Source organism: Pseudophryne corroboree, chromosome 1, assembly GCF_028390025.1.
Source record: "Pseudophryne corroboree isolate aPseCor3 chromosome 1, aPseCor3.hap2, whole genome shotgun sequence".
Classification (NCBI taxonomy): domain Eukaryota; kingdom Metazoa; phylum Chordata; class Amphibia; order Anura; family Myobatrachidae; genus Pseudophryne; species Pseudophryne corroboree.
Window position 1 is genome coordinate 1,061,284,788 of NC_086444.1, and position 14,074 is coordinate 1,061,298,861.

At 43.8% G+C, this 14,074-nt stretch overlaps 1 pseudogene; it reads right to left on the reverse strand.

Annotated features, from left to right (window-relative positions):
• Nucleotides 1–471: 471 nt before the first annotated feature.
• On the reverse strand, nucleotides 472–590 carry LOC134938737 (5S ribosomal RNA; annotated as a pseudogene).
• Nucleotides 591–14,074: the final 13,484 nt, after the last annotated feature.

The following is a 14,074-nucleotide window of genomic DNA, read 5'->3' on the forward strand; positions in this document are numbered from 1 at the left end:
ATAGAAAGAGGCTGTGATATTCAGTATCTCCATATAGCGGCGGCCATTTTCTGCAGGATTATGTCCATAGAATTCCAGAATGTGGCGGCCATTTCTCAGTAGTTCATTGTATGAAAATGACACTCCAGTAATCCCGGTCGTCATGGCAACGATTCAGTACATAGAAGTAATAAATGAAAATATCAGAATCACATAATACTTATTACGAGATATCTAGTAGCTTTCTAGTAGTGCAAAAAACTTAGTTAGAAACAGTGTTATTAATGGAGCAGATTACTTAATGTTAGAACAGTAAACTATTATGACATTAAACTATAAGGTGTGTATTATATCGTAACTGTGGTTACAGAGGTATGGATGTGTAAATTTAGTACTTGTGTGATATAATAGGAACTAAAGATCGTGCTCAGTGTAACTATATATATGCGGATAAATAAGGAGTATACTTCTTTCATAGGCACTTATTCCTATTTTATACAGTACCTGATCTTCCCAGGTGGTCCCCCTTTCTGGTACTGATCAGGCCCATCGCTGCTTGGCTTCCAAGATCGGGCGTATTTGGGCATTTCCAGCGTGGTATGACTGTAATACTTTTTCGCCTTCCAGATTCATGCTCCGACCGCATATTTGACGCTATTTTAATATCGTGAAACATTTCCGAAGTGTGCGGGGCCTGTACTGACCACCCACTGTTTTCAAGCTAAGTTCTGAATTCCTAACCTTTTATATTTCTCGTTTATTGAAAAAAGTTTTTTATTCTTGTTTTTAAAACCATTCTTTGAAACTGTTTTACTCTCGTATATATTAAAATCTATTTTTTATAATTTTATAATATCTTTTGGCTTCTAATTATAAGCATAAAAAAAACATTGTTTTTAGCCACACTCGTTGCCAGTACCCCTATCCCCCCGGTTTTTATACTCTCTAACAATACCATACCAGTGTTGTATTTTTAGGGGTGGGCTGACACCATTTTAAAAGGTTACGTGGGCTTGTAGCTTTTTTAACAAAAGTTTATAATTCATTCATATAGTTTTACTGAGATTTTAACCTCACAAGTGGCGCTATACTATCTTTTATATATATATATATATATATATATATATATATATATATATACACATCAAATGTACCGGCTCTCCCATCAACCATATTCAATGTAGCGCCGGGTGCCCGTGCTATATTAAGTAATTAACTTCTCCAAAGGCACAGCACTCCAGGCGACTTATAAATAACAACAGACGGCAGTGATACAGCAACGTTTCAATGTTATTCACATTGTCCTCAGGCTTACAATCAATGTAACACATACTCACATAAATAGAGACCTCACCAGGTATGAAACGCCGTCACTCCGGAAGCGGGACAATCACCCGCCCGGCGGCGTGTCCGTCAATAATGACGTCATCCATGTGCTCCCCAATCACCATAGCAACCGTAAACACTGTCACTGAATGCATAACGTTCTGAAAAAATGCATAGAGCATATAACATTGAGCCTGCTAATCAATTGTTATAACTGCATCTAGCCCATCTTTATGTATATACAAATAGAGACCTACCTACGGCCACATAATAACAGCTATATACTATCTAAAATAACTCAAACGCAAATTCTCATTTAAACCCCGAGGTGACACAGTGTCCAAACGTTGGATCCACTGCGCCTCTTTCTGCAACAATTTTAGCCCCCGGTTGCCACCTCTTAATGACGGCACAATATGATCTATCATTCTGTATCTTACTGATGTCAACGAATGACGGGCCACACAGAAGTGGCGTGCGACAGGTTGATCACTTTTACCAGTGTGGATAGCCGCCTATCGAAAGGACTGTCATTTGTCCCATTACCTAAACTACAGCAGCTGCAATGGAAAATTGAAAAGTATAACTTGAACAGAACATTAAAACTAAAAGAATTCTTTGCAAAACAGCCACCTAAAGTTATCCCTAATCCAGCCGCAGCCATTACGGAAGTGCCAAACAAATAAAAGAAAATTTTGCCGAAATCGACGTTCGATCCGCAATCAAGTAATGCTTCCATACACACATTCATGCGTTTGATAGAACAGGACTGTGACCAATTAGTGGATAAACCACCCCCAGTGAGGGATAATCTGACCAAGGGCCAGCGAGAGGCACTAGCACAATTGGCGGCCAATAGAGATTTAATATTTCGACCAGCAGACAAAGGGGGTGCCTTAGTTGTGCAAAATCTAAAAGACTACAAAGATGAGATTGAGTCACAGTTAGGTGCTGCTGCTGCTGCTTGCTGGGGCCGCGCATTCTTCAACTGTTGACTGACCCGGTGGCTGCAGGGAGCTGGTGGCGGGCTGCTGGTGTCAGGCACATACGATGTAGAGGAGCACATACAGATATAGGCACATACGATATAGAGGAACACATACGATATAGAGAAGCACAAACAGACATAGGCAAATACGATGTAGAGGAGCCCATACAGATATAGGCACATACGATATAGAGGAACACATACGATATAGAGAAGCACAAACAGACATAGGCACATACGATGTAGAGGAGCCCATACAGATATAGGCACATACGATATAGAGGAGCACATATGATATAGACAAGCAAATACAGACACAGGAACATACGGTATAGAGGAGCACATACAGACATAGGCACATACGGTATAGAGGAGCACATACAGACATAGGCACATACGATATAGAGGAGCAAATACAGACATAGGCACATACGATATAGAGGAGCACATACAGACATAGGCACATACGGTATAGAGGAACACATACAGACATAGGCACATACGGTATAGAGGAACACATACAGACATAGGCACACACGATGTAGAGGAGCCCATACAGATATAGGCACATACGATATAGAGGAGCACATATGATATAGAGAAGCAAATACAGACACAGGCACATACGGTATAGAGGAGCACATACAGACATAGGCACATACGGTATAGAGGAGCACATAAAGACATATGCACATACGATATAGAGAAGCACAAACAGACATAGACACATACGATGTAGAGGAGCCCATACAGATATAGGCACATACGATATAGAGGAACACATATGATATAGAGAAGCACATACAGTCATAGGCACATACGGACATATTGGAGCAGATATATGCATACAGTAGGCACATACGGAAATAGAGGAAAACATGAGCCTCAAATTATAACTTGCCACTAGAATGACTTTACACCCCTGGATGCCGCCCCACAACACATCACTGGTCACACTCCCTGTGGTAGCACACAATAGTCCCTTCAGCAATTTCAGCTCCAGGCCCATGTGGACCTTAATCTAGCACTGATGCAAGTAAATAAGATCTGCTGTATAAAATAGCAGCTATTGATTGATTGATTACAATTCATTTCCTTTTATAATACACAGATAAATAGCTAAATATATACCTGCATTTTTAGTTATTTATGTTTGGATATGCTCAAAGCCGGATTAAGGCTATGGGGGACCCGGGGCACTTCAGACAATGGGGCCCCTAATAGGAGGCAGGCAGATGAATTATATATATTTTTTATTAGGTCTTCCGTAGAAAGGAAGAGGTTGTACCCTTTACATACATTATGCCATGTTAGAGCCCCTTACACACATTACATCACAGTAGAGCAGAGCCCCTTATTCACATTACGCCAGATAGAGCCCCTTAAACACATTATACCAGGTAGAGTCCCTTATACACGTTACACCAGGTAGAGCCCCTTATACACGTTACGCCAGGTATAAACCCTTATACACTTATGCCAGGTAGAGCCACTTTTTTACATGTTACGCCAGGTAGAGCACCTTTTATACAGGTTATGCCAAGTAGAGCCTCTTACACACGTTTCAGCAGGTACAGCCCTTTAAACACATTACACCAGGTAGAGCCCCTTAAACACGTTATGCCAGGTAGAGCCCCTTATACACGTTACACCAGGTAGAGCCACTGTTTTACATGTTACGCCAAGTAGAGCACCTTTTATACAGGTTATGCCAAGTAGAGCCCCTTATACACGTTACAGCAGGTAGAGCCCCTTTTATACACGTTACACCAGGTAGAGCCCCTTATACACATTATGCCAGGTAGAGCCTCTGTTTTACACGTTACTCTAGGTTGAGCCCCTTTTATAAATGTGGGGGGGGGGGGAGAGCAGGGAGAACAGAAGAAGAGATGGGAGACATCAGGAGGTGAAGGAGCCAGTGGGCTTCAGCTCCTGATGTCTCCCATCACCAAGTTCAAGTATTCTTAATAACATCAAAAACATTAATTTCAAGTCATTTCCAGTCAATTTTGACCACCTCACAGCTCACAATATAGTTTTCACCAATATTGGCCAAAGGCTGCAGCGAACTGGCTGGTTACTAAGCGACAGAGCAGCTGCACAAACAGCCAGCAGTTTAGAGCACATCTAAGAAACATTGCCACACAGCAATGGCAGAAAAGAAAAGTGGTGCAAGATGTAATTGTACTGGAACAAAGTAGACAAAGCACACTAGAATAAAGTGCACCAAACAGTACAAACAATAGAACTGTACTATATATATATATATATATATATATATATATACAATGTAGAACTTCGCAGCACTCCATTCATTCATAAATAATCACATACAGCCGGTGCCTTCCCTGTAATATCCCTGTGAAGGGTATCCATAAACAGATGTAGAGATGAGCGGCACTCACGGCTCCCAGTCAGGGAATGAAAAAGCAGGACACAAGCGTTGTGTAGCCAGTCAACGTTTCAATGTTATTTAGGCAAACATTTTCCTCAGGACATAAAAAGACAATGACAGTACATACCTTTATACCCGTCTGAAGTCCTCCATGCCGCCCGCCGTTCGTCGTGTCTCAGTCCAACAAAGATGACGTCACAGATACGCGCCGGCCGCAGCGTCACGGAGGGCATCAGAACACCTGTACAAACAATAAACAGCAAAAAGTTACAGATGCAGCCAACATAAGATTTAAAGAGATCCTAACCCCAACAGGAGATAATGTTGAGAATATTCAACTATATAGGGAATTGCTTAAGTTGAAGCGGAAAGAACAAGACTACTATTATCATGGTGTCACTTTATCGGACTACCATAGGGATGGAAAAATCCCTCGGGGGTTCCGAATTAAAAATGTCCCCACTATTGAACGTTTTAATGTCCAATTTTGTAAGAAATGGATTTCCATCCTCAATAAATGTTCGTACGATCTAATCCTCCTTGTGATTGAGGAGGTTACTCGGGAACTTTCAGCCATAAGAGCTAAAATTGAGACTTTTGAACTCACACATAAAACCACCTTAGAAGCTGACACTTCTGGTGACTGGTATAATAAAATTACCACCCAGATGGAAAAGTACCGAAAGGACCTTACACAATATAAGAGAAACAAGCTTGAGAAGGTCAATAATGATTATGCAAAACGTCTTGTATATCCCTGGATCTCAGGTACCCATCAAACCCGTGGGCCGTCACGCCGCCGCCCGTATAATCGTACCAGAGTTACACAATTAGACACTGAAACCTCCACGGAGGGATCGGCATCGGCCAGCGAAAATGATCCACAAGTCAATTTCCCAGGTCGTCCCCCTTTAGGGGCACGTACCCCAGCGCAGGTGGCAGGTCCCGACGGCGTTACACGAGGAGGGGCGGGCAGAATCAAAGGCAGAGGAAGAGGTCAGATACCTTATCAACGACGGAAGTAATATTCAATCTGTCTGAAAGAACCTTTTCCCCCATTGAAAATAAACTCCTAGCAAAAGGACTCAATTTTGTTCCCACTAATAAAATCGATCCCTTTGAGTGGAAAGTGGAACAATATAAATTGGGACGTCAACTACGTCTAAAGGAGTATTTCAACACCAATCAATCTATAGTAATGGACAATACCACCCTTCCTCCCCCACTACGTAAAAAATCCAAGTTTGACCCATCATCCCAAAATCAGGCAATACGCACATATTGCAAAACTATTGACTACAAGATACAAAACAGTATCAAACAAGAACCTCCTAATTATTCCAATCTTACAAGACAGGAGTGGGATGCACTAGCCAAACTTGGCAATTACACTGATGTTGTATTTAGACCTGCCGATAAGGGGGGAGCCCTGGTGATCCAGAATACAGCGGATTATGTGGCTGAACTTAATCGTCATTTACAGGATAGCCACACTTACCGCAAATTAACTCAAGACCCTACGGCAAGATTTAAGCGTGAATTGGACCTTATCCTGACGAGAGCACTAAATGAGGGACAATTATCTAAAGAACAATGTGATGCACTAACAACTTCTTTTCCCGTTGTACCTATTCTCTATTCTGTGCCAAAAATCCATAAAAATAGCCTTCATCCACCAGCACGTCCTATTATTTCAGCAATGGGCTCCCTGTATCAGTTTGTCTCTATTTTTTGGGATTTTTATTTACAGCCTTGTATTCAAGCCAGAAAATCTTGTTTAAAGGACACCACAGATCTATTGGTCCAACTGGGGAACATCCCAGTAGTCCCCTCTAATTGTTTACTGGCTACCATAGATGTCAGTAACCTTTATACATGTATACCTCATGATCAGGGGTTGGTGGCAGTGAAAACCCTGATCACTGAAAGTACACAGTATAAGGGTCCTAATATTGACATATTTATGGAATTATTGCAACTTACTCTACGACGTAATTATTTTATGTTCAATAACCAGTTTTTTCTCCAATTACAGGGCTGCTCTATGGGCAGCAATGTGTCTCCTTCATTTGCGAACAGTTTTATGTTCCAAATTGAGGATGAGTTATTTTTTTCTAAAAATGAAGTGCGCTCTAATGTACTATTATATTTAAGGTTCATTGACGACCTGCTGGTTTTATGGACAGGTACAAAAGAAGCCTTAGTTTCGTTACTTGATTCCCATAATGATTCCCCAACTCCGATAAAATTGACATACGGTATTGATGAAACTAGTGTCAATTATTTGGATGTACAGATTAGTATCAGAAATAATAAGATTACCACTGATATCTTTGTAAAACCCACAGACCGTAATAACATCCTCCTATCATCCAGTCATCACCCTGCACCACTACGCAGGGGGCTCCCGTACTCACAAATGCTTAGGGTGCGCCGCATTGTGAGTGATGACACCAGACTTGAACTAGCACTGGATGATATGATACGAAAATTTGTAGATAGGGGATATCATGTCTCTGAGTTGAAAGCCATTAAAACGAAGGTTATGAAAATACCTCGATCTAAACTGTTACAACAAACTAAGAAAAAAACGACACAGGAGAAATTCATATGGGTGAATAAATTTAATACCATAAATCAACAAATTAATAGTACTAGTAAAAATTTCTGGCCCATAATCCAGTCGGATAAACAACTCAGCACGTTATCCAACACCCGTTTAATGCCAGCATACAAACGGGGGCGCAATTTACGCGACCATTTGGTTAAGACCAATGTTCAGTTTCCCCCGGCTGTATCAGTAGGAAAATCTTTCCTTAATCCCCAAAAAACCGGATGCTTCAAATGCTTAGGCTGCACTACGTGCAACCATATGATAGTGGGCAGTAGCTTTAGCCACCCCTATACTGGAAAGCGTTACAAGATCCGTCATAGACTCACATGTTCCACCAAATTTGTTGTATACTTACTCAGTTGCCCTTGTGGCTTACATTATGTGGGTAAGACGGAATGTACCTTTAAGGAACGCACGGCAGGGCACCGCACCACTATTAGAGCAGCGCTATCAACGGGGAGAAGCGACCAACCGGTCGCACGCCATTTCGTGAATGCCAAACATTCACTTGCTGTACTCAAACATCAGATCATTGATCATGTCCCCCCCCTTAAACGGGGTGGAGACAGGGGACTTATATTACTTAAGGCTGAAGCAAGATGGATCTTTGTGCTTGACACTATGTCACCTAGAGGACTTAATGAACACTCTGGTCTTCATTGCTTTCTCTAAAGTTAAAATATGTCAGCAGTTTTTATTATTTCTTCATTATTTATTGTATATCTCACCATAATGTTTCTATCTGGATTACTGTGAGGTTACTAGTGTGACACATTGTGGTTCATATTCACATCAGACATAAGTCTTTATTTAGCACTAGTTGATTGTACATTATGGACAAAGAATATTTTCATGTTCATATTCTAGTTACGTAAAGTAAAGCGTTTTAGACCTGATAGCTGAATAATTTACAGCTTAAATACGCATAGGTCTATACTGATTGTAACCATGTGCAGCCTTGATGTGTAAACTATTATGATCTCCCATCTATTTGTAATAATAACGGGGTGTTTTAAACCCTCTGTTAAGGTCCTGGTTATCCTGCCACATGTAAAGTTGGTTTTATTCACACAGCTTTTTGCTGTTTATTGTTTGTACAGGTGTTCTGATGCCCTCCGTGACGCTGCGGCCGGCGCGTATCTGTGACGTCATCTTTGTTGGACTGAGACACGATGAACGGCGGGCGGCATGGAGGACTTCAGACGGGTATAAAGGTATGTACTGTCATTGTCTTTTTATGTCCTGAGGAAAATGTTTGCCTAAATAACATTGAAACATTGACTGGCTACACAACGCTTGTGTCCTGCTTTTTCATTTGCCTGACTGGGAGCCGTGAGTGCCGCTCATCTCTACATCTATATATATATATATATATATACATACACACACACATATATATATATATTAGTGATGTGCACCGGAAATTTTTCGGGTTTTGTGTTTTGGTTTTGGATTCGGTTCCGCGGCCGTGTTTTGGATTCGGAAGCGTTTTGGCAAAACCTCCCTGAAATTTTTTTGTCGGATTCGGGTGTGTTTTGGATTCGGGTGTTTTTTTTACAAAAAACCCTCAAAAACAGCTTAAATCATAGAATTTGGGGGTCATTTTGATCCCATAGTATTATTAACCTCAATAACCATAATTTCCACTCATTTCCAGTCTATTCTGAACACTTCACACCTCACAATATTATTTTTAGTCCTAAAATTTGCACCAAGGTCGCTGGATGACTAAGCTAAGCGACCCAATTGGCCGACACAAACACCTGGCCCATCTAGGAGTGGCACTGCAGTGTCAGACAGGATGGCACTTCCAAAAAATAGTCCCCAAACAGCACATGATGCAAAGAAAAAAAGAGGCGCAATGAGGTAGCTGTGTGACTTAGCTAAGCGACCCAAGTGGCCGACACAAAGACCTGGCCCATCTAGGAGTGGCACTGCAGTGTCAGACAGGATGGCACTTCCAAAAAATAGTCCCCAAACAGCACATGATGCAAAGAAAAAAAGAGGCGCACCAAGGTCGCTGTGTGACTAAGCTAAGGGACCCAAGTGGCCGACACAAACACCTGGCCCATCTAGGAGTGGCACTGCAGTGTCAGACAGGATGGCAGATTTAAAAAATAGTCCCCAAACAGCACATGATGCAAAGAAAAAAAGAGGTGCACCAAGGTCGCTGGATGGCTAAGCTAAGCGACCCAAGTGGCCGACACAAACACCTGGCCCATCTAGGAGTGGCACTGCAGTGTCAGACAGGATGGCAGATTTAAAAAACAGTCCCCAAACAGCACATGATGCAAAGAAAAAAAGAGGTGCACCAAGGTCGCTGGATGGCTAAGCTAAGCGACACAAGTGGCCGACACAAACACCTGGCCCATCTAGGAGTGGCACTGCAGTGTCAGACAGGATGGCACTTCAAAAAAATAGTCCCCAAACAGCACATGATGCAAAGAAAAAAAGAGGCGCAATGAGGCCGCTGTGTGACTAAGCTAAGCGACCCAAGTGGCCGACACAAACACCTGGCCCATCTAGGAGTGGCACTGCAGTGTCAGACAGGATGGCACTTCAAAAAATAGTCCCCAAACAGCACATGATGCAAAGAAAAAAAGAGGTGCACCAAGGTCGCTGTGTGACTAAGCTAAGCGACCCAAGTGGCCGACACAAACACCTGGCCCATCTAGGAGTGGCACTGCAGTGTCAGACAGGATGGCACTTCAAAAAAATAGTCCCCAAACAGCACATGATGCAAAGAAAAAAAGAGGCGCAATGAGGTAGGTGTGTGACTAAGCTAAGCGACCCAAGTGGCCGACACAAACACCTGGCCCATCTAGGAGTGGCACTGCAGTGTCAGACAGGATGGCACTTCAAAAAAATAGTCCCCAAACAGCACATGATGCAAAGAAAAAAAGAGGCGCATTGAGGTAGCTGTGTGACTAAGCTAAGCGACCCAAGTGGCCGACACAAACACCTGGCCCATCTAGGAGTGGCACTGCAGTGTCAGGCATTATGGCACTTCAAAAAAATTGTCCCCAAACAGCACATGATGCAAAGAAAAATGAAAGAAAAAAGATGTGCAAGATGGAATTGTCCTTGGGCCCTCCCACCCACCCTTATGTTGCATAAACAGGACATGCACACTTTAACAAACCCATCATTTCAGCGACAGGGTCTGCCACACGACTGTGACTGAAATGACTGGTTGGTTTGGGCCCCCACCAAAAAAGAAGCAATCAATCTCTCCTTGCACAAACTGGCTCTACAGAGGCAAGATGTCCACCTCATCATCATCCTCCGATTCCTCACCCCTTTCACTGTGTACATCCCCCTCCTCACAGATTATTAATTCGTCCCCACTGGAATCCACCATCTCAGATCTCTGTGTACTTTCTGGAGGCAATTGCTGGTGAATGTCTCCACGGAGGAATTGATTATGATTCATTTTGATGAACATCATCTCCACATTTTCTGGAAGTAACCTCGTACACCGATTGCTGACAAGGTGAGCGGCTGCACTAAACACTCTTTCGGAGTACACACTGGAGGGGGGGCAACTTAGGTAGAATAAAGCCAGTTTGTGCAACGGCCTCCAAATTGCCTCATTTTCCTGCCAGTATACGTACGGACTGTCTGACGTGCCTACTTGGATGCGGTCACTCATATAATCCTCCACCATTCTTTCAATGGTGAGAGAATCATATGCAGTGACAGTAGACGACATGTCAGTAATCGTTGCCAGGTCCTTCAGTCCGGACCAGATGTCAGCACTCGCTCCAGACTGCCCTGCATCACCGCCAGCGGGTGGGCTCGGAATTCTTAGCCTTTTCCTCGCACCCCCAGTTGCGGGAGAATGTGAAGGAGGAGCTGTTGACGGGTCACGTTCCGCTTGACTTGACAATTTTCTCACCAGCAGGTCTTTGAACCTCTGCAGACTTGTGTCTGCCGGAAAGAGAGATACAACGTAGGTTTTAAATCTAGGATCGAGCACGGTGGCCAAAATGTAGTGCTCTGATTTCAACAGATTGACCACCCGTGAATCCTGGTTAAACGAATTAAGGGCTCCATCCACAAGTCCCACATGCCTAGCGGAATCGCTCTGTTTTAGCTCCTCCTTCAATCTCTCCAGCTTCTTCTGCAAAAGGCTGATGAAGGGAATGACCTGACTCAGGCTGGCAGTGTCTGAACTGACTTCACGTGTGGCAAGTTCAAAGGGTTGCAGAACCTTGCACAACGTTGAAATCATTCTCCACTGCGCTTGAGTCAGGTGCATTCCCCCTCCTTTGCCTATATCGTGGGCAGATGTATAGGCTTGAATGGCCTTTTGCTGCTCCTCCATCCTCTGAAGCATATAGAGGGTTGAATTCCACCTCGTTACCACCTCTTGCTTCAGATGATCGCAGGGCAGGTTCGGGAATGTTTGGTGGTGCTCCAGTCTTCGGCACGCGGTGGCTGAATGCCGAAAGTGGCCCACAATTCTTCGGGCCACCGACAGCATCTCTTGCACGCCCCTGTCGTTTTTTAAATAATTCTGCACCACCAAATTCAATGTATGTGCAAAACATGGGACGTGCTGGAATTTGCCCAGATGTAATGCACGCACAATATTGGTGGCGTTGTCCGATGTCACAAATCCCCAGGAGAGTCCAATTGGGGTAAGCCATTCTGCGATGATGTTCCTCAGTTTCCGTAAGAGGTTGTCAGCTGTGTGCCTCTTATGGAAAGCGGTGATACAAAGCGTAGCCTGCCTAGGAACGAGTTGGCATTTGCGAGATGCTGCTACTGGTGCCGCCGCTGCTGTTCTTGCTGCGGGAGGCAATACATCTACCCAGTGGGCTGTCACAGTCATATAGTCCTGAGTCTGCCCTGCTCCACTTGTCCACATGTCCGTGGTTAAGTGGACATTGGGTACAACTGCATTTTTTAGGACACTGGTGACTCTTTTTCTGACGTCTGTGTACATTTTCGGTATCGCCTGCCTAGAGAAATGGAACCTAGATGGTATTTGGTACCGGGGACACAGTACCTCAATCAAGTCTCTAGTTGCCTCTGAATTAACGATGGATACCGGAACCACGTTTCTCACCACCCAGGCTGACAAGACCTGAGTTATCCGCTTTGCAGCAGGATGACTGCTGTGATATTTCATCTTCCTCGCAAAGGACCGTTGGACAGTCAATTGCTTACTGGAAGTAGTACAAGTGGTCTTCCGACTTCCCCTCTGGGATGACGATCGACTCCCAGCAGCAACAACAGCAGCGCCAGCAGCAGTAGGCGTTACACTCAAGGTTGCATCGGAGGAATCCCAGGCAGGAGAGGACTCATTAGACTTGCCAGTGACATGGCCTGCAGGACTATTGGCTTTCCTCTGTAAGGTGGAAATTGACACTAAGGGAGTTGGTGGTGTGGTTTGCAGGAGCTTGGTTACAAGAGGAAGGGATTTAGTGGTCAGTGGACTGCTTCCGCTGTCATCCAAAGTTTTTGAACTTGTCACTGACTTATGATGAATGCGCTGCAGGTGACGTATAAGGGAGGATGTTCCGAGGTGGTTAACGTCCTTACCCCTACTTATTACAGCTTGACAAAGGCAACACACGGCTTGACACCTGTTGTCCGCACTTGTGTTGAAATAATTCCACACCGAAGAGCTGATTTTTTTTGTATTTTGACCAGGCATGTCAATGGCCATATTCATCCCACGGACAACAGGTGTCTCCCCGAGTGCCTGACTTAAACAAACCACCTCACCATCAGAATCCTCCTTGTCAATTTCCTCCCCAGCGCCAGCAACACGCATATCCTCATCCTGGTGTACTTCAACAGTGACATCTTCAATTTGACTATCAGGAACTGGACTGCGGGTGCTCCTTCCAGCACTTGCAGGGGGCGTGCAAATGGTGGAAGGCGCAAGCTCTTCCCGTCCAGTGTTGGGAAGGTCAGGCATCGCAACCGACACAATTGGACTCTCCTTGGGGATTTGTGATTTAGATGAACGCACAGTTCTTTGCTGTGCTTTTGCCAGCTTAAGTCTTTTCATTTTTCTAGCGAGAGGATGAGTGCTTCCATCCTCATGTAAATCTGAACCACTAGCCATGAACATAGGCCAGGGCCTCAGCCGTTCCTTGCCACTCTGTGTCGTAAATGGCATATTGGCAAGTTTACGCTTCTCATCAGACGCTTTCAATTTTGATTTTTGGGTCATTTTACTGAACTTTTGTTTTTTGGATTTTACATGCTCTCTACTATGACATTGGGTATCGGCCTTGGCAGACGACGTTGATGGCATTTCATCGTCTCGGCCATGACTAGTGGCAGCAGCTTCAGCACGAGGTGGAAGTGGATCTTGATCTTTCCCTATTTTAACCTCCACATTTTTGTTCTCCATTTTCTAATGTGTGGAATTATATGCCAGTATCAATAGCCATGGCCTACTACTATATATACTGCGCACAACTGAAATGCAGCACAGGTATGGATGGATAGTATACTTGATGACACAGAGGTAGGTACAGCAGTGGCCTACTGTACCGTAATGCTATATATTATATACTGGTGGTTAGCAAACTGTGCAAAACTGAAATGCACCACAGGTATGGATGGATAGTATACTTGACGACACAGAGGTAGGTAGAGCAGTGGCCTACTGTACCGTAATGCTATATATTATATACTGGTGGTCAGCAAACTGTGCAAAACTGAAATGCACCACAGGTATGGATGGATAGTATACTTGACGACACAGAGGTAGGTACAGCAGTGGCCTACTGTACCGTAATGCTATATA